Source organism: Leptodactylus fuscus, chromosome 5 (genome assembly GCF_031893055.1).
Source record: "Leptodactylus fuscus isolate aLepFus1 chromosome 5, aLepFus1.hap2, whole genome shotgun sequence".
Classification (NCBI taxonomy): domain Eukaryota; kingdom Metazoa; phylum Chordata; class Amphibia; order Anura; family Leptodactylidae; genus Leptodactylus; species Leptodactylus fuscus.
In genome coordinates, this window is record NC_134269.1 from 20,121,389 (window position 1) to 20,142,274 (window position 20,886).

At 41.5% G+C, this 20,886-nt stretch overlaps 1 protein-coding gene across 3 annotated transcripts in view; it reads left to right on the forward strand.

Moving 5' to 3' along the window:
- The window catches only part of KANK2 (KN motif and ankyrin repeat domains 2), a 42,622-nt gene that overhangs the window by 5,205 nt on the left and 16,531 nt on the right, over positions 1 to 20,886 (forward strand). The window contains exons 1-3 of one of the 3 annotated variants that reach the window (XM_075272582.1): positions 824 to 1,037; positions 3,163 to 3,237; positions 9,682 to 9,744. The gene's annotated coding sequence lies outside the window, so the exon portion shown is untranslated. Of the gene's footprint in view, positions 1 to 823; positions 1,038 to 3,151; positions 3,238 to 9,681; positions 9,745 to 20,886 lie in introns of those variants that run through there. The other 2 variants (XM_075272583.1, XM_075272581.1) reach the window with 2 other exon arrangements.

Genomic DNA, 20,886 nt, shown 5'->3' on the forward strand with positions numbered 1-20,886 from the left:
TTGGGCACCGTATGGTAATATTACGCTTGTACTATGGAGACTATAAGGCCTCCATAGACCTCAATGCAGCGATTAAAAACCTTACTATACTCTTATGACTGCTATGAGGCCCTCGGATAGGGCGGGGGACCCATTGTTGGTCTCATCCACCTCACTGCATTCATTCAATGTATATGGGATGTGTAAGACTTCTGCAGATCATTGTCGGTCATGGCTGCGATGCTCTGCAGCTCTGATAGCATGTGTAGGTGACCACCACCATGATGAGATGCGGCACGTGGTGTAGAGGCGGAGGGGCCGGGGGTGACAGTGACAGGTGTGTAACACGATAGTAGCGACACCTCTTCTATCACACTGTGCACACCAATTAGTACCAGGCAGAAAGCTGACACTTCCTTTCAACATCTTGAGGTGTTGAGTCTTTCCTGTCAGATGCTTCCTCCTTCGAGTAGAGGTTCTCTAGGCATCTACGAGAAGATGAACTAAAAGTCCCAGCAAATCCTCCACATCTACCAATAACATCCACTACAATCTATACGACCACAACAAGACCAGTTCCTCCGCATGTTCTTGAGGAACGTCTCTCCAAAGTCATGGCCATTCTTGGCCTCCAGTCTTGGAGCTCCATCATCCTCCCTTTGTCACTCGTTCCCATATTCTAGTAATATTAGATACGTCTTCCTCCATTTACAAGACGTGTAGATTTCTATTCATGGTCTTTAGTTTGGGAGGAGGTTTCTAAGACGAGATCACATGTCCCGAGAAAGAAGCTGAGGCTCTATAGATAAGATGTCATGTGGCCGAAGGTTTTATCTGGATTTCTCATGAGAGGGATTGTTATGGGGGAAAATATGAGTCATGAGAGGAATGAGATGTCGGTGGGAGAAAGTGTCTGAGACGGGAGAAGAGAGCCTGGGAAGGAGGAAGGAGAGGACAAGGAGTGGAAAAATGAAAGACCGGAGTGATGGAGTCGTGTCATAGGCAGGGATGAGGAGGAAATGGCGGACTGATAAGGGGATAGAGATAATGCTGGAGAGGTGAGAGGGGAGTGATGGAGCGCTGTATACGTATGAGAGGGGAGTGGTGGAGCGCTGTATACATACGAGAGGGGAGTGATGGAGCCGTGTATATGTACAAGAGGGGAGCGGTGGAGAGGTGTATACGTACGAGAGGGGAGTGGTGGAGCGCTGTATATGTATGGGAGGGGAGTGGTGGAGAGGTGTATACGTACGAGAGGGGAGTGGTGGAGCTATGAATACGTATAAGAGGGAAGTGATGGAGCACTGTATATGTATGGGAGGGGAGTGGTGGAGAGGTGTATACGTACGAGAGGGGAGTGGTGGAGCGCTGTATATGTATGGGAGGGGAGTGATGGAGCGCTGTATACGTATGAGAGGGGAGTGGTGGAGAGGTGTATACGTACGAGAGGGGAGTGGTGGAGCACTGTATATGTATGGGAGGGGAGTGGTGGAGAGGTGTATACGTATGAGAGGGGAGTGATGGAGCGCTGTATACATACGAGAGGGGAGTGATGGAGCCGTGTATATGTACAAGAGGGGAGCGGTGGAGAGGCGTATACGTATGAGAGGGGAGTGATGGAGAGGTGTATACGTACGAGAGGGGAGTGGTGGAGCGGTGTATACGTACGAGAGGGGAGCGGTGGAGAGGTGTATATGTACGAGAGGGGAGTGGTGGAGCTATGAATACGTATGAGAGGGAAGTGATGGAGCACTGTATACGTGTGAGGGAAGTGATGGAGAGGTGTATATATACGAGAGGGAAGTGATGGAGCGCTGTATACGTATGAGAGGGGAGTGATGGAGAGGTGTATATATACGAGAGGGAAGTGATGGAGAGCTGTATACGTGTGAGAGGGAAGTGATGGAGCGCTGTATTCGTGTGAGAGGGAAGTGATGGAGCGATGTATACGTGTGAGGGAAGTGGGGAGCCGTGTATATGTGTGAGAGGGGAGTGATGGAGCGATGTATACGTGTGAGGGACGTGGGGAGCCGTGTATACGTGTGAGAGGGGAGTGATGGCGCGCTGTATACGTGTGAGGGAAGTGATGGCGCGCTGTATACGTGTGAGGGAAGTGATGGCGCGCTGTATACGTGTGAGAGGGGAGTGATGGCGCGCTGTATACGTGTGAGGGACGTGATGGAGCGCTGTATACGTGTGAGAGGGGAGTGATGGAGTAATAAAGAAGGCGACTAAAATGAAAAGAAAGTGATAGACTAGTACAAAATGAAGCTATAGAGAAGGACGTATGGAAAGGAAGTGACCGAGTGATGGAGAAGTGATGGAACAATGTAGAGGGGGAGATGTGAAAACCAAAAATGAGAAGTAGAAGGAACCATGGAGAATGTCTTGTGTGGCCATGAGAAGGAGATAATGTAGCAGGAAATGTGTAAGAAGTAAGTGATGGAGGAGAAACAAGGAGAAGGTCTAGAAATGAGAAGGACATGATGGTGCAATACTTACAGTGTTTCGGGCGGATCCAGGGCCGGGCAAGCCGGGCAACCGCCCGGGGCCCCAAGCCCAGCGGGGCCCGGACCCAGCACCGCACCTCTAATGGGGGTGGCAGCCTGGGCAATTTTTTTTTTCTTTGAACCAGCGCAGGAGAGCTGCTGCTCTCCGTGCGCTGGTTCAGACATCTACGTATCAGCGTAGGCGGCGTCATCACGCCGCCTACGCTGATACGTAGATGTCTGACGTCTGCTGAGAGAAGAGGATCGTGGGAGCAGTAGCAGCGCGATCGGTAAGTATAATAACATTTTTGTTGTTTTATAATTCGCCGCTACCTGCTGGAGTATCTCCAGCAGGTAGCGGCCTATTTGCCAACCTCCCCGGACCTGATTACTGCCGCCCCCGCTTCCCCTTGTACTATAGGCCGCGGAGGCCGGCAGTGATCCCACTGCCGCTATTATTATACTCGTGGGTCTTTTCAGACATCCCAGTATAATAATCGGAGCCCCACCCCTGAGTATAATAATAGAGCTTGAAGGGTCCACTGTGGCCCCTGCAACCTCTATTATGGCCCACAGTCTATTGTGCCACTGTAGGGCATTATATAGGCTGCAGGGCCGCTGTGGGATATATATATAGGTGTTGGGTGCGTGGAGAAGTGAGGAGTCAAAGATGTCTATGTTTCAAACTCTACAGAGTCAAGACACAGCTGAAAGAAGTGGTCATGGCGGTCCAAAGGGAAGAGACGGGAAATGTGGGGAGACGTCTCCTGTGAGTATTACTGCATTGTATTTATTGTAATGGCAGAAAATATTTGAAAAACGCATTTTTAGGGCTAATTTTTTCAAAAAATCCTCCTCCAGACCCCCTGGTAAGTAGGGCCCTACCAAAGTCAATTGCCCAGGGCCCTGCAAAGCCTGGATCCGCCACTGCAATGTGTGGGACATATCATGGAGCAGTGTAGGTGGTGATTTATGGAAATATGAAGGATGAAAGGGAATGTCCTAGAAGGAGATACTTGGACCGATGACTTGGTGTAGGAGATGACGCATAGGAATAATAAGGAAGTGACAATGTAGAAGTTCACGTCAGGGTTGAGGAGGTGGTTCTACAGCGGCGGAAAAGATCTTGAGAGATATTCAAAAAATGTTGATGTTCAGACTTGAGAGTTGCAGGTTGAAGGACGATTGAAGGACAATCTTCATGTGCTCATGCCAGTAGCTTCTGAAGGCCTCTCTGTCCAGACCTGACGCTATGGCCTCTGACTGCACATGTCGCTATAGTCTATGATCAGTATTCCACTCTGGACACATTTGGCAGGGTCACGTTGTTTACCCATCCAGAAAACATGACTAGTCATACGTTCCGTGGGCCGCACCGTACATCCCTGACCATACTATGGTGACATCAGTTGTTTTTGTGCTGCGTGACACAGCAGGGACAGGCAGAGCGGTGACGCTGACACACGGCGGGGTATTTCCCCTTGTTTACACGGTGCTCAGGAACAACATGGAGGGCTGCAGGACACATCCACATCTGCTGACACTGGATATGAGAACATGATGTGTGAGACCCTGTGGTGAGATCATTGAAGGGGAACCCTCTTCTGGAACCCAATGGAAAGAGGTTTACAAGTTGCTTATTGGAATCGATGGTGGCCCCCAAACTTTTTTTTTTCCTAAAAAGTTGATCGTCAAAATGGATGACCGTCCTAGGGGTGATACGTGCCTGTTCTCTATGCTTCCTGCGCCCCCCACCGTGAATTTTGCTTCCCGACATCTCTGACTGTACCTCGCAGCCCCCTCAAGTCTTTCCTGTTTCTTCCGCCCCCATCCCCCCTCCTTGGGTACCAGACTGCTTCCAGCTGTTTGTCTGTAGGTCTCAGGTTACTGGGCTTTCTGCTCCATCCAGATCCTGGTGTAGGCCCCGGCTGCCCTGAGTTATAAACATGCCCTAGAAATTCCCATTAAGATGTCCAATCCCGGCTGTAAATTATATGGACATGGAAGGTCACCAAAGGGCGATATGGGCCTAAATAGAAGAATGAGGCGGCCGATTGACCTATGGAGGAAGGGATATGGGGCACAGAGGCCCACGCTGCCCTAGAAAGCGATAGGAAGTTTTAGTAAGAAGGTGTTGCAGCAGTTTTTGGATCAGGCGTACAAATATATAAAAGCCCCTTGTGTACGTCTTGCAGGAGGCCCCTCACATGTGGTATTAATAGAAGTCAACCAAGGAACTGTTCCTGCAACTTCTAAGAACCACCCCAGGTGACCTTAGCCCAGGGCTCTATTCTCAGGACAGAACCGCCGTGTGGTAGACATTTTTGGAATTGACATCACAGGACCTTTTGCAGAACAATGAACGTCTATGGGGCTATTCACATGTCTGTGTTTGTGATGGACCGTGAACGGCGTCCTATTTCTGGTCAGTTTTCATTGATCACTCACAGACTTGAGCTTGTGAGGTATCTGAGAGTATGGCTGCCCATGGATGAAAATCCACGCCAAATATTTGACTGGTGACCTCCACATCACGTATGTATGTATATTTTTCCAAGTTGGTGGCAAGAACAGCACCAATAGGGGCCTGATTTTTTTGCCATGGCACTTAGATCGCTCTACTTTATGGATTTATGACCTGGTGGCAACCTCGAGGCTGAATAAGACTTCCATCATATAGAGGTGAACACTTTGGTTGAGGGGGCAAAGTTCTTTACACTCCTCTGAGCTCACACAGTAACAAACCCTCACCCATTCCTATCCATCAGAGGCGCTAACTGAAGGATTTACCAGGCCCCAAACCGTTCTCTCCACACGTCCATCTCCTTTGCACCTTCATCAGTCTTTATGGAGACCACGACCACCGACATGACCATGATGACCTCCATCTAGGTTGTCCATTGAACTGGCCTTTTGGCCAGAGACGTGTGCAGGTTCGATCCCAAAATGTTACCAATGATGATACTCGAGGACTGCTATACCCTGTCTGTTTTTCGGTACAATCTCCCCAAGCCGTGTAATACTGGAGAAGCCCTTGGATACTGTATTATAGGCCAATGTCACCACTCCTGGTGACAAGAATGTCCTCTATGAAGAGCGCTCTGTCCAGGCCCACATTACCCCTATTGTGCGGGTATATGGGATATTAGGCACGGGTAATATAATTAGTATGGGTCATAGTGGGTTAGTGCTGCGTGACAACAGGGTGTTTGTGTTACACATTCGGTTGTGATGCTCTGAATTCCAGGCTCTTGTAGATACCAGCAGATCAGCCCTAATAAGGAGAGTCGGCCCCTGACATTCTTCTTCCAAGACCCTGCTGCTTCTTATCTCCTCAGTCAGTGGATTAACTCCCTGTGTGCACGGGAACCTGCTCTATGAATGTACACATCGCCCACAATGGGGTCACCAGTCACTGTCATGATTGGGGGGGGGGAGCCCCATGTGTATTTACGTCTGTGTAGTGTATTGATCCCATATATATATATACATATATATATATATATATATATATATATATATATATATATATATATTATGTATATTTAGTACTAGTCATTGGGATATCAGTATAGTGACCAGTAACGCCCCCTAGGGGATGTCAAGAAATTTGGGTCATTATTAACATGTATCTGATTATTGGTGATATCACTGCAGGGGTGTCCTCATGGGTACGAGCCGTGGCCATAGTCTTTAGATATAGGACCACAAATGCGGTATGATATATATAATATATATTAGATTGATATGCAGGGCAGCAGTGATGGCTGACGGTAGGCAACTTCCATGTAACTGGCTTTGAGGGCGCCGCCATGATGGTTACTATATGAGGAAGAGATGAAACACTAGAGACTACAGACTATGGATACAGGACGTATACTGTGTATATACTGTGTATACATCCTCTAGCTCACACCCCTCTCTGCTCATCCTCTCCCGCCTGTCTCTTCCCTCTAGCTATACTCTATCATTACTTCGCTCTCTTCTCTTTGTCTCTCCTCTCTTGTCTTTCTCTTTTATGTCTTGGATTTCCCACTTTCTTGTATTTGTCTCTTTATTCCTACTCTCTCATCTTCTCTCTTCTTTCTATTTCTCTCCTTGTTCTCTCGTCTCTCATCTTTTCTTTGCCTCTCTCTCGTCTCTCTCTTCTTCCTGTCTCTTTACCTCTTGTCTATCTCTTTTCTCTCTTCCTTTTGTATCTTCTCTCTCTCTGTTACCTCTTTTGTAGCTGTCTCTTTTCTCTCTCACCTTTCTTTCCGTCTCTGTTTCTTACTCTTTCTTCCCACTGGTTTCTTATCTGTCTCTCTCCTTTTGCCTCTTTGTCTCGCTGTCTCTCCTTCCTTTCTTTCTCTTTCCTTTCTCTCCTCTGTCAGTCTCTTTTCTCTCTCCGTCTCTCGTGTTTCCTCCCTGTTCTGCGGCTTCTCTCTTGTATCTTTCTCATTCTCTCTCTCATACTGTTCTCTGTTCCTTTGCTCTCTTTTTTCTGTCTAGGTTTCTGTGCACACAGCATTTGATCCTGACAATGATGCTATACGTCCCTAACATTCTGTTATATAGCCCAGGGGGTTACAAAGATGTGTTATCTTCTATTGTAATCCCGTCTGTCCTGTCTGTGATGTAAATGAGGTGATTGCTGTAAAGAATATCCCTACAGAATTGTTCAGTGGCTGTCTATCATTAGGCTTAGTGGCCAGAGTGAAAATTACAGGATATAGTACTGTATTCAAATACAGTCACATGGAAAATGTAAAGAAAAAAAAAAAAATTATCAAAAATTCTTAAAAATGATGTTAAACATTAGAGATAAGCGAGTACTCTTCGGATCAGCCGATCCGAACAGCACGCACCATAGAAATGAATGGACGTAGCCGGCACGCGGGGGGTTAAGCGGCCGGCTGCCGTCAAAGCGGAAGTACCAGGTGCATCTATTCATTTCTATGGAGCGTGCTGACCGGATCGGCTGATCCAAACAGTACTCGCTCATCTCTATTAAACATGCAAACTTAGTCATTTTTGGAGACAAATACCCTTTAAAACCAAGGAAAGTTAAAGTCAGATGAGGTGTCGGTCCGACTTAAAATGTTGTATCAGATGACAAATCTGCAGCACCCCGCCCCACCACTAATAATTTGGCTGTAAACGCTCTGGGAATGTCACAGATTCCACAACTCTCATAAGACTCTTAGAGGAATATTTATATAAGCGTCATGTGAATGAATGTGCCTATAAATATAGGACCTCCAGATTTGGAAAGTGGGTTCGGAAAAAGGGGAGGGGGCATATATGCAAAAACATGGGCGAAAACTGGCACCAGGTATGGGGTTGGTACAGAAAAGCCCAGAGATAAGGGTGCTCGATACTATAGTCAGGGCCGGTGGGCATCATCATCTGTTTCCAGGATGTTGTGGATCAGTACCAGGAGAGTAGGGGGCATTTATTTTTGTAGGGGCCTTTCTACTCTGCATATAAAGAGATTTGGGAATTTTTGTCGCCAGTTCCTGATATCTCACTAGAGGACTGGCCCGATTATACCCCCTGGCACACATGGCTACCCCTTACTCTCAAGGCTGGATGTCATTGTGTTGGTGGGGCCGATGCCAACCCCGAGAGCAATGTGTATCTGATTAAATGCCCTGGTAACAGGACAATAACATCGCCAGTCCTGCCAAATGTGGAAGAATTCTTCAGGCCATTGTCTTCTGTAATAAAGACATTTTTTAGAAGGGAGGAGAAGCTGAAACACTGCAAGACGTTGTGTAAGAGTAAAAGGTCAACAGCAAGCCCAGAAGTTGACGTCGCCGTACAGTAAAACCTATCGAGCCGAGGCTTTTTGGGGTGGGAATTGGTCTAAGGTTTAGCAGTGATCCCAAGAGACAGATGGCCAAAAGTATGTGCCCCCTTCTAAATATTTTATCAGATTTTGTCCAGTTTAGCTACTGTAACATGTCCTTCAAGTACAGCCTTGAAATCTCCATAGACCTACATGAGTGGCTCGGGGACTAGCAAACAACTTTTTGCCTCTTCTGCCACCCTAGTCAACAGCTCTGTTACAAAGCCGGGGGCAGATCAGTTCATTGAGCAGGACCAACGAGTGCACAATGCCAGGTGGCAGCTGGGGTGGTGTAAAGGACATCCATATTAGACGTGATCACACATCACTGTCTAGCAGCTGGATGGATAAACTTAGTTTTGGGGGAGGTGAAGAAAATGCTTCCTGTCTGAAGGTTCAGTGCCAAGTCTAAAGATTGGTGGAGGACAACTCGAGATTGAAGGCTGGTTTGGGTTCCTTACGAGTGTTAAAGCTCCAACATACGATGGAATAAGACACCGTATACAGACGGGTAGAACGTACAAACTCCATGCAGATGAACCCAAGACCCCAGTGCTACAAGGCAACACTGCTAACCACAGAGCCACTATGTTGTCCTCATCTTCTGTGAGAAGGGACGCTTGGGCATGTTCAAATCCAACATGTCCAATACTTCTTTCCTCTGTGACCATCTGTTGAAGAGATTCGGGATATCTCCATGCACATTAGATGGTTGATGGTCCTGTGAAATTGGTGCTACCAGCTGAAACTTCTCTAATGTGCAGGGTCACCTTATCATCCAAGGTTGATTGGACGTAAAGCCAAATGTTCTCAAAGATAGTAGAAAACCCTACAGGAAGACCATGGCTTTGAGATGTTCATGGAATGAGATGTTTGGGGTCTACATGATCGATGATGTCACTTTCCTCTCTCTATTTAGTCTTACCCCCTGCTAAGTCCCATTCTTCGTCAGTCTACATGGGGTCCTTATGATATATAAATGGCTCTTTGTGTTCCTGGGTCATCTCCAAACTGCAAACTCTGCTTTCTCCACACGTCTAATAATAAGCATGAGATGAGAAACACCATAGTGGTAACATCTGTCTCCTCCTGACGTTTCGCTTGTATTCCTGTGGCCACCATTACATGCCAAGTCCCAGGACTGTGGCCCCTGTGTGAAGGTGACCGGTTCTAGAGGGTGTCAGGTGCAAGTACTAGATGGTTGTGGTCTAGAGGTGGAAATCTTGTCCGTCTACGTGTGGTGGATTCTTCGTACTGTTGTGTTCCCACATCCGCCCAGCCTTGGTTTATGAATGTCTTAGTCTTCTAGTCTCCAGATGGAATTAGAATCTTTGACTGAACTTTTTAACTGTCTAATCTTCTTGTTTTTATGGTTTTTTTCAGATGACTGGAAGATGACGTGATCTGCACACAGGGGATGTTTAATGTTTACATACTTTTTATAAGGTCAGTATTTCAGTAGCGCTTAACTCCCTCCTGTGTATCACCCTATGGCGGGCAGGCAGACTCCATGTCACATAGCTCCTCCCTCCTGTCTGTGTCACACCATAATGGGAGGAACAGACTCTTTGTCACATAGCTCCTCCCTTCTGTCTATCTCACCCTGTCGTGGGAAAAGCAGACTTTATGTTACATAACTCCTCCCTCCTGATTATGTCACCCTGTGGAGGGAGGAGCAGAGTCCATGTTGCCTAGCTCCTCCCACCTGTCTATGTCACTGTAAGGAGCAGACATAATTTCACTTGGGCCCTCCCTCCTGATTGTGACACCCCATGATGGGAGGGGCAGACGCCATGTCACATAGCTCCTCCCTCCTTGTTGTGACACGCCATGGTGTGAGGAGCGGGCACCATGTCATATAACTCCTACAACCTCATTGTGTCACCCCATAGTGGGAGGAACAGACGTCACGTCACATAGCTCCTCCCTCCTCATTGTGTCACCCCATAGTGGGAGGAGCAGATTCCATGTCAGATAAGTCCCTCTTCCATATTTTGTCACCCCATAGTGGGAGGAACAGACTTCACGTCACATAGCTCCTCCCTCCTCATTGTGTCACCCCATAGTGGGAGGAACGGACGTCATGTCACATAGCTCCTCCCTCCTCATTGTATCACCCCATAGTGGGAGGGGCAGATTTCATGTCTCTTCCATATTTTGTCACCCCTTATTGGGGCAAACACTTAGCATACAAACATCTGAACTAAAGCCAAAAAAAGTACAATTTTGATATCAGGATGAGACACAGGGAGAACTTGTAGACTCCATACTGATGTGGCCGGGGACCGAACTCAGGACACTTTTTTTTAATAAAATACTACTACTACTAATTTTTATTTACAGTATTATTAACATATTCCACAGGATTTTCCTACAAGACGGCGCAGATACTTATCTATCATGGCCATTCTTGGATACCCCCCCCCCAGTGACTAGGAGTGACCCCATATTTTCAGCGTGTCATGTGACCTGCGTCCTATAGCCATATAATCTGGGCCTTGGGGTAACTTTCCTCTTGCTCCGTCTGGGGATTACGAGGAATCTGAACCCCGGACTGGAATGTGTCAGGGAGTTGGGGGCCCTGGGAGATGTCTGTCTGCTCCATGGTGTTGAAATAACCCATTTTGTGTCATTCCTCCCCAATTCCTGGCTTCTTCTTTAATCTCATGCCAGGGGGAGGGAAGTGCCGAGTCTGCTCTCTGTCACTGAGGAAGAATGAGGGTTTGGGGCTACATTCTTAACCCCTTAACCTCCTGGTGAGCGGACATATTATGTCTATACTTCCTCGCACTATGTGGTTTTCCCTTTTAGCAACGTCTCAAAAAGTTCTTGTATCCACAAGTGATGCCATATAACCCTGTATACCTGCGCTCGCCGCCCCATATCCATCCATTCATTCATACATGTCTACGAGTGATTTATATACCATGTGACTATTATCTTAACAAACATATACGGTATAGCCTCCAGCTAATATCTACATCTTTTTGCAGTGCCGCCAGATGGTGTTGCTTTTTATTACTCCAATACCATCTGGCAGCTGCTCTAAGCATTGTTTTTAGGGCAAAACAGGGCACCAAACCGTCCTATAGTAAGTAGATGTCAGAGAGTAACCTGCCCACTTGGTGCCTCTTACATTTACTTTCCATGACAAGGATGCGGTATATTACGGCTCATGTTATGACACATGGTGGATGAACACAACCATTGTCTCACTCTCTGCTGATGGTTTTACGCTCTAATTTGGAACGTTCCAGCATGTTATATGGCAGAAATGACATCACATCCCTCCATGTATAAGTTATAAATGACAGCATTGACACCAAACTCTGCTTCTATATTTCACTAAGCAATGTCAGTAAAGCTCTAGTTTACAAGACGGTGTACTGTTCTGCACAATATGGCATTACTCATTACAGAGATTATCCTAGTAGGCCCTAGGGTAAAACATGTGTGAGGTCCATATCCATTCTTTAGAAATAGGAACGCAAAAGTATTAAAATATTGTCCATATACAAGAATATAATTACTATAATACCACCATATAATGCTTAAACAATACTATCATAAACACATTTGCAAATAGGAAGAAATTTAAAGTGGGTGAAGCAAGGTAAGGACAAGGTGGTGAAAGTCCCCTAGTTGTGTGCCTAAATAATACTGCCATACAGTGCTAATAAATAGTGCCATTCTATGCTCACATAGCACTGACTTCCCAACAGACCTGTACAGTAAACAATTACTAGTGCAATACAATGCCTAAGAATATGTACAAGAATATAACTACTATAATACTGCTCCTATGTACAAGAATATAACTACTATAATACTACCTCCTATGTACAAGAATATAACTACTACAATACAGCTCCTATGTACAAGAATATAACTACTATAATACTACCTCCTATGTACAAGAATATAACTACTACAATACAGCTCCTATGTACAAGAATATAACTACTATAATACTGCCCCCTATGTACAAGAATATAACTACGATAATACTGCCCCTATGTACAAGAATATAACTACTATAATAATACTCCTATGTACAAGAATATAACTACTATAATACTGCTCCTATGTACAAGAATATAACTACTATAATACTGCTCCTATGTACAAGAATATAATTACTATAATACTTCCCCCTATGTACAAGAATATAACTACTATAATACTGCCCCCTATGTACAAGAATATAACTACTATAATACTGCCCCCTATGTACAAGAATATAACTACTATAATACTACTCCTATGTACAAGAATATAACTACTATAATACTACTCCTATGTACAAGAATATAACTACTATACTTCTCCCTCATATATACAACAATATAATTACTATATTACTACCATATAGACATTTACAGTCCTATGAAAAAATTTGGGCACCCCTATTAATCTTAATCATTTTTTGTTCTAAATATTTTGGTGTTTGCAACAGCCATTTCAGTTTGATATATCTAATAACTGATGGACACAGTAATATTTCAGGATTGAAATGAGGTTTATTGTACTAACAGAAAATGTGCAATATGCATTAAACCAAAATTTTACCGGTGCAAAAGTATGGGCACCCTTATCATTTTATTGATTTGAATTCCCCTAACTACTTTTTACTGACTTACTGAAGCACAAAATTGGTTTTGTAACCTCAGTGAGCTTTGAACTTCATAGCCAGATGTATCCAATCATAAGAAAAGGTATTTAAGGTGGCCAATTGCAAGTTGATCTCCTATTTGAATCTCCTCTGAGGAGTGGCATCATGGGCTACTCAAAACAACTCTCAAATGATCTGAAAACAAAGATTGTTCAACATAGTTGTTCAGGGGAAGGATACAAAAAGTTGTCTCAGAGATTTAACCTGTCAGTTTCCACTGTGAGGAACATAGTAAGGAAATGGAAGACCACAGGGACAGTTCTTGTTAAGCCCAGAAGTGGCAGGCCAAGAAAAATATCAGAAAGGCAGAGAAGAAGAATGGTGAGAACAGTCAAGGACAATCCACAGACCACCTCCAAAGAGCTGCAGCATCATCTTGCTGCAGATGGTGTCACTGTGCATCGGTCAACAATACAGCACACTTTGCACAAGGAGAAGCTGTATGGGAGAGTGATGAGAAAGAAGCCGTTTCTGCAAGCACGCCACAAATAGAGTTGCCTGAGGTATGAAAAAGCACATTTGGACAAGCCAGCTTCATTTTGGATGAAGGTCCTGTGGACTGATGAAACAAAGATTGAGTTGTTTGGTCATACAAAAAGGCGTTATGCATGGCGTCCAAAAAAACAGCATTCCAAGAAAAACACTTGCAACCCACTGTAAAATTTGGTGGAGGTTCCATCATGCTTTGGGGCTGTGTGGCCAATGCTGGCACCGGGAATCTTGTTAAAGTTGAGGGTCGCATGGATTCCACTCAGCATCCGCAGATTCTTGAGAATAATGTTCAAGAATCAGTGACGAAGTTGAAGTTACGCCGGGGATGGATATTTCAGCAAGACAATGATCCAAAACACCGCTCCAAATCCTCAGGCATTCATGCAGAGGAACAATTACAATGTTCTGGAATGGCCATCCCAGTCCCCAGACCTGAATATCATTGAACATCTGTGGGATGATTGGAAGCGGGCTGTCCATGCTCGGCCACTATCACACTGAACTGAACTTGAATTGTTTTGTAAAGAGGAATGGTCCAAAATCCCTTCATCCAGGATCCAGGAACTGATTAAAAGCTACATGAAGCGACTAGAGGCTGTTATCTTTGTAAAAGGAGGATCTACTAAATATTAATGTCACTTTTCTGTTAAGGTGCCCATACTTTTGCACCGGTCAAATTTTGGTTTAATGCATATTGCACATTTTCTGTTAGTACAATAAACCTCATTTCAATCCTGAAATATTACTGTGTCCATCAGTTATTAGATATATCTAACTGAAATGGCTGTTGCAAATACCAAAATATTTAGAAATAAAAATGATTAAGATTAATAGGGGTGCCCAAACTTTTTCATAGGACTTGTATAGTGTGTGGATTCTGGAGAGGACAGGGCGGTGAATGTCCCTGACTTGTGGAGGAAGGCCCGCAGTGTAATTGCCCCTTTTCCCATGTAATAATCTGGTTGGGCTCTTCATTTACAGAATGACATTACTTTTCATTTCAGCTTTACTGACTAATTCTCTTCTTGGATCTGTCTTGTAATTACTGGGATTTCAGTTATATAAGGGATGTCCTAGGTCTCCCCTGACCTGACTTTCTCCCTTGGGGCTGCAAGAGAAAGAGGCGTAATTGGCGGGAATCCAGGCAGTAACCAGAGTGGGCTAGAAATGTTTATTTATAGAGAAAATTAATTCCATATAAGGGGACGGGATGTGGGAGAAGAGACTCAGAACTGGTAGAAGCAGAGGGGTCAGGACCGCAGGTTTATTATACTTCTGTGAACATGATAGTAGTGTTATGTTGTTGCGAGGAATACATGTTTCTTATTCACATTCCTACAAGTCTCAGATGTCCAGAGTTTTATAGAACAGTTTTTGTTCCACACTATACCACAAACCATACAATCTGAAAATCTATGTAAAAAATTATATCTACTGTAATACTGCCCCCTATGTGCAAGTGTAAAATGGTTACAATACACTACAGTCCTACCGTTAGTGCAACACTATAATAACTACTATAATACTGCCTCCTATGTACAAGAATATAACTACTATAATACTGCCCCCTATGTACAAGAATATAACTACTATAATACTGCTCCTATGTACAAGAATATAACTACTATAATACTGCTCCTATGTACAGGAATATAACTACTATAATACTGCTCCTATGTACAAGAATATAACTACTATAATACTACTCCTATGTACAAGAATATAACTACTATAATACTGCTCCTATGTACAAGAATATAACTACTATAATACTACTCCTATGTACAAGAATATAACTACTATAATACTGCTCCTATGTACAAGAATATAACTACTATAATACTGCCCCCTATGTACAAGAATATAACTACTATAATACTACACCTATGTACAAGAATATAACTACTATAATACTACTCCTATGTACAAGAATATAACTACTATAATACTGCCCCCTATGTACAAGAATACAGTATAACTACTATAATACTGCTCCTATGTACAAGAATATAACTACTATAATACTGCTCCTATGTACAAGAATATAACTACTATAATACTGCTCCTATGTACAAGAATATAACTACTATAATACTACTCCTATGTACAAGAATTTAACTACTATAATACTACTCCTATGTACAAGAATATAACTACTATAATACTGCTCCTATGTACAAGAATATAACTACTATAATACTGCTCCTATGTACAAGAATATAACTACTATAATACTGCTCCTATGTACAAGAATATAACTACTATAATACTGCCCCCTATGTACAAGAATACAGTATAACTACTATAATACTACTCCTATGTACAAGAATTTAACTACTATAATACTACTCCTATGTACAAGAATATAACTACTATAATACTACCTCCTATGTACAAGAATATAACTACTATAATACTACCTCCTATGTACAAGAATATAACTACTATAATACTACTCCTATGTACAAGAATATAACTACTATAATACTACTCCTATGTACAAGAATATAACTACTATAATACTGCTCCTATGTACAAGAATATAACTACTATAATAATACTCCTATGTACAAGAATATAACTACTATAATACTGCTCCTATGTACAAGAATATAACTACTATAATACTACTCCTATGTACAAGAATTTAACTACTATAATACTACTCCTATGTACAAGAATATAACTACTATAATACTGCTCCTATGTACAAGAATATAACTACTATAATACTACTCCTATGTACAAGAATATAACTACTATAATACTACTCCTATGTACAAGAATATAACTACTATAATACTGCTCCTATGTACAAGAATATAACTACTATAATACTGCTCCTATGTACAAGAATATAACTACTATAATACTGCTCCTATGTACAAGAATATAACTACTATAATACTACTCCTATGTACAAGAATATAACTACTATAATACTACTCCTATGTACAAGAATATAACTACTATAATACTACCTCCTGTGTACAAGAATATAACTACTATAATACTACCTCCTATGTACAAGAATATAACTACTATAATACTACCTCCTATGTACAAGAATATAACTACTATAATACTACCTCCTATGTACAAGAATATAACTACTATAATACTACTCCTATGTACAAGAATATAACTACTATAATACTACTCCTATGTACAAGAATATAACTACTATAATACTACTCCTATGTACAAGAATATAACTACTATAATACTACTCCTATGTACAAGAATATAACTACTATAATACTACCTCCTATGTACAAGAATATAACTACTATAATACTACCTCCTATGTACAAGAATATAACTACTATAATACTACCTCCTATGTACAAGAATATAACTACTATAATACTACTCCTATGTACAAGAATATAACTACTATAATACTACTCCTATGTACAAGAATATAACTACTATAATACTACTCCTATGTACAAGAATATAACTACTATAATACTGCTCCTATGTACAAGAATATAACTACTATAATAATACTCCTATGTACAAGAATATAACTACTATAATACTGCTCCTATGTACAAGAATATAACTACTATAATACTACTCCTATGTACAAGAATTTAACTACTATAATACTACCTCCTGTGTACAAGAATATAACTACTATAATACTACCTCCTATGTACAAGAATATAACTACTATAATACTACCTCCTATGTACAAGAATATAACTACTATAATACTACCTCCTATGTACAAGAATATAACTACTATAATACTACTCCTATGTACAAGAATATAACTACTATAATACTACTCCTATGTACAAGAATATAACTACTATAATACTGCTCCTATGTACAAGAATATAACTACTATAATAATACTCCTATGTACAAGAATATAACTACTATAATACTGCTCCTATGTACAAGAATATAACTACTATAATACTACTCCTATGTACAAGAATTTAACTACTATAATACTACTCCTATGTACAAGAATATAACTACTATAATACTACCTCCTATGTACAAGAATATAACTACTATAATACTACCTCCTATGTACAAGAATATAACTACTATAATACTACTCCTATGTACAAGAATATAACTACTATAATACTACTCCTATGTACAAGAATATAACTACTATAATACTGCTCCTATGTACAAGAATATAACTACTATAATACTACTCCTATGTACAAGAATATAACTACTATAATACTACTCCTATGTACAAGAATATAACTACTATAATACTGCTCCTATGTACAAGAATATAACTACTATAATACTGCTCCTATGTACAAGAATATAACTACTATAATACTGCTCCTATGTACAAGAATATAACTACTATAATACTACTCCTATGTACAAGAATATAACTACTATAATACTACTCCTATGTACAAGAATATAACTACTATAATACTACCTCCTGTGTACAAGAATATAACTACTATAATACTACCTCCTATGTACAAGAATATAACTACTATAATACTACCTCCTATGTACAAGAATATAACTACTATAATACTACCTCCTATGTACGAGAATATAACTACTATAATACTGCTCCTATGTACAAGAATATAACTACTATAATACTGCCCCTATGTACAAGAATATAACTACTATAATACTACTCCTATGTACAAGAATATAACTACTATAATACTACTCCTATGTACAAGAATATAACTACTATAATACTACTCCTATGTACAAGAATATAACTACTATAATACTACCCCTGTGTACAAGAATATAACTACTATAATACTACTCCTATGTACAAGAATATAACTACTATAATACTGCCCCCTATGTACAAGAATATAACTACTATAATACTACTCCTATGTACGAGAATATAACTACTATAATACTGCTCCTATGTACAAGAATATAACTACTATAATACTACCCCCTATGTACAAGAATATAACTACTATAATACTACTCCTATGTACAAGAATATAACTACTATAATACTACTCCTATGTACAAGAATATAACTACTATAATACTACTCCTATGTACAAGAATATAACTACTATAATACTACCTCCTATGTACAAGAATATAACTACTATAATACTACTCCTATGTACAAGAATATAACTACTATAATACTACCTCCTATGTACAAGAATATAACTACTATAATACTACTCCTATGTACAAGAATATAACTACTATAATACTACCTCCTATGTACAAGAATATAACTACTATAATACTGCTCCTATGTACGAGAATAGAACTACTATAATACTGTACAAGAATAGAACTACTACTATGTAGTGATATCTGTATAGCGCTCAGGGTCTGGACCTGGTGTATCATTACTTGGGGGCAGATGACATATGATAGCGGTTTAGCACAGCTGATAGATGGTGATGTTATCCTATAATTATGAGGACGGCTCCTGTCATTAGCAGTTATTACGCCCATAGTATGTGTAGACATCATTTCAGTGTGTTACTTTTTCCATACGGAGGATCTCCAGCTTCAGAATGTTTCCATCTTAGGTTTGTTGAGTGTCTGTTGGTTCTTGTAGGGACCATTGGCAGGGGTGTGAGCCCCCTGTGCACCGCCATTGCCCCCACCCTGATAGCCTCCATGTGTAGACTGGCTGACTGCACACTATATATTACTGATATTCTGATGTTCCTGCTCCTTCATGCTCAGTCACACCAGTCAATGCACATCAGCCCAAAAATGTTCTATACACCCACCTAGGACATTGTGAGCCCTCTGCCCACATGATGGTCTATGAAGAAGCTGCACAGGCTGGATGTGTGCCCACGGTGCAACTTAGCATAAACATATTGTATGGGCGCTGTGTTATATTGTATTTTTATATGTATGGACACAGATGGGTGCTGAATGGCACTACTGTTTATGGGTACAGCTGTGGGTGGTCTCGTATTCTTATTTCCTTACTGTGGTTGGCATTATTTACCATATTGACATTAAATATTGCACTAACAGTAGGTTGGCTATATTGTAGTGGGCTCTATATGGCAGTATTATCTCAGCACTATATTGTAGTGGGTTCTATATGGCAGTATTATCTTGGTACTATATTGTAGTGGGCCCTATATGGCAGTATTATCTCAGCACTATATTGTAGTGGGCTCTATATGGCAGTGTTATCTCAGCACTATATTGTAGTGGGTTCTATATGGCAGTATTATCTTGGTACTATATTGTAGTGGGCCCTATATGGCAGTATTATCTCAGTACTATATTGTAGTGGGCTCTATATGGCAGTATTATCTCAGTACTATATTGTAGTGGGCTCTATATGGCAGTGTTATCTCAGTACTATATTGTAGTGGGCTCTATATGGCAGTGTTATCTCAGTACTATATTGTAGTGGGCTCTATATGGCAGTGTTATCTCAGTACTATATTGTAGTGGGCTCTATATGGCAGTGTTATCTCAGTACTATATTGTAGTGGGCTCTATATGGCAGTGTTATCTCAGTACTATATTGTAGTGGGCTCTATATGGCAGTATTATCTCGGTACTATATTGTAGTGGGCTCTATATGGCAGTATTATCTTGGTACTATATTGTAGTGGGCTCTATATGGCAGTATTATCTCGGTACTATATTGTAGTGGGCTCTATATGGCAGTGTTATCTCAGTACTATATTGTAGTGGGCTCTATATGGCAGTGTTATCTCAGTACTATATTGTAGTGGGCTCTATATGGCAGTGTTATCTCAGTACTATATTGTAGTGGGCTCTATATGGCAGTGTTATCTCAGTACTATATTGTAGTGGGCTCTATATGGCAGTATTATCTTGGTACTATATTGTAGTGGGCTCTATATGGCAGTGTTATCTCAGTACTATATTGTAGTGGGCTCTATATGGCAGTATTATCTTGGTACTATATTGTAGTGGGCTCTATATGGCAGTATTATCTTGGTACTATATTGTAGTGGGCTCTATATGGCAGTATTATCTTGGTACTATATTGTAGTGGGCTCTATATTGCAGTATTATCTTGGTACTACATTGTAGTGGGCTCTATATTGCAGTATTATCTTGGTACTACATTGTAGTGGGCTCTATATGGCACCCCAGTTTCTATAAAGCCCTGTCTATTGGGGCACAGCAGTTGTATTGACCATTTCACTCTTTTGTCTCTGTACTATTCTGCAGGAATATTGTATTACCCTTGGCGGTCATTCTACTAGAGACCCCCAGACCCTCCATCTTCTCCCTGGAAGCAGTATAGCATCATGGGAGGGTCAGAAGAGTTTACGTTAACCACATCCAGGGCTCATGTTATCTGCGCTGCGGTATGCCGCTGTTTACACTGCACTGATTGATCATCCTACAAGCTTTGCTCTGTTTCTTTTGCAATTAGTGGTAATTTGAAAACTTCCCTTTCCCCACCATGAGAC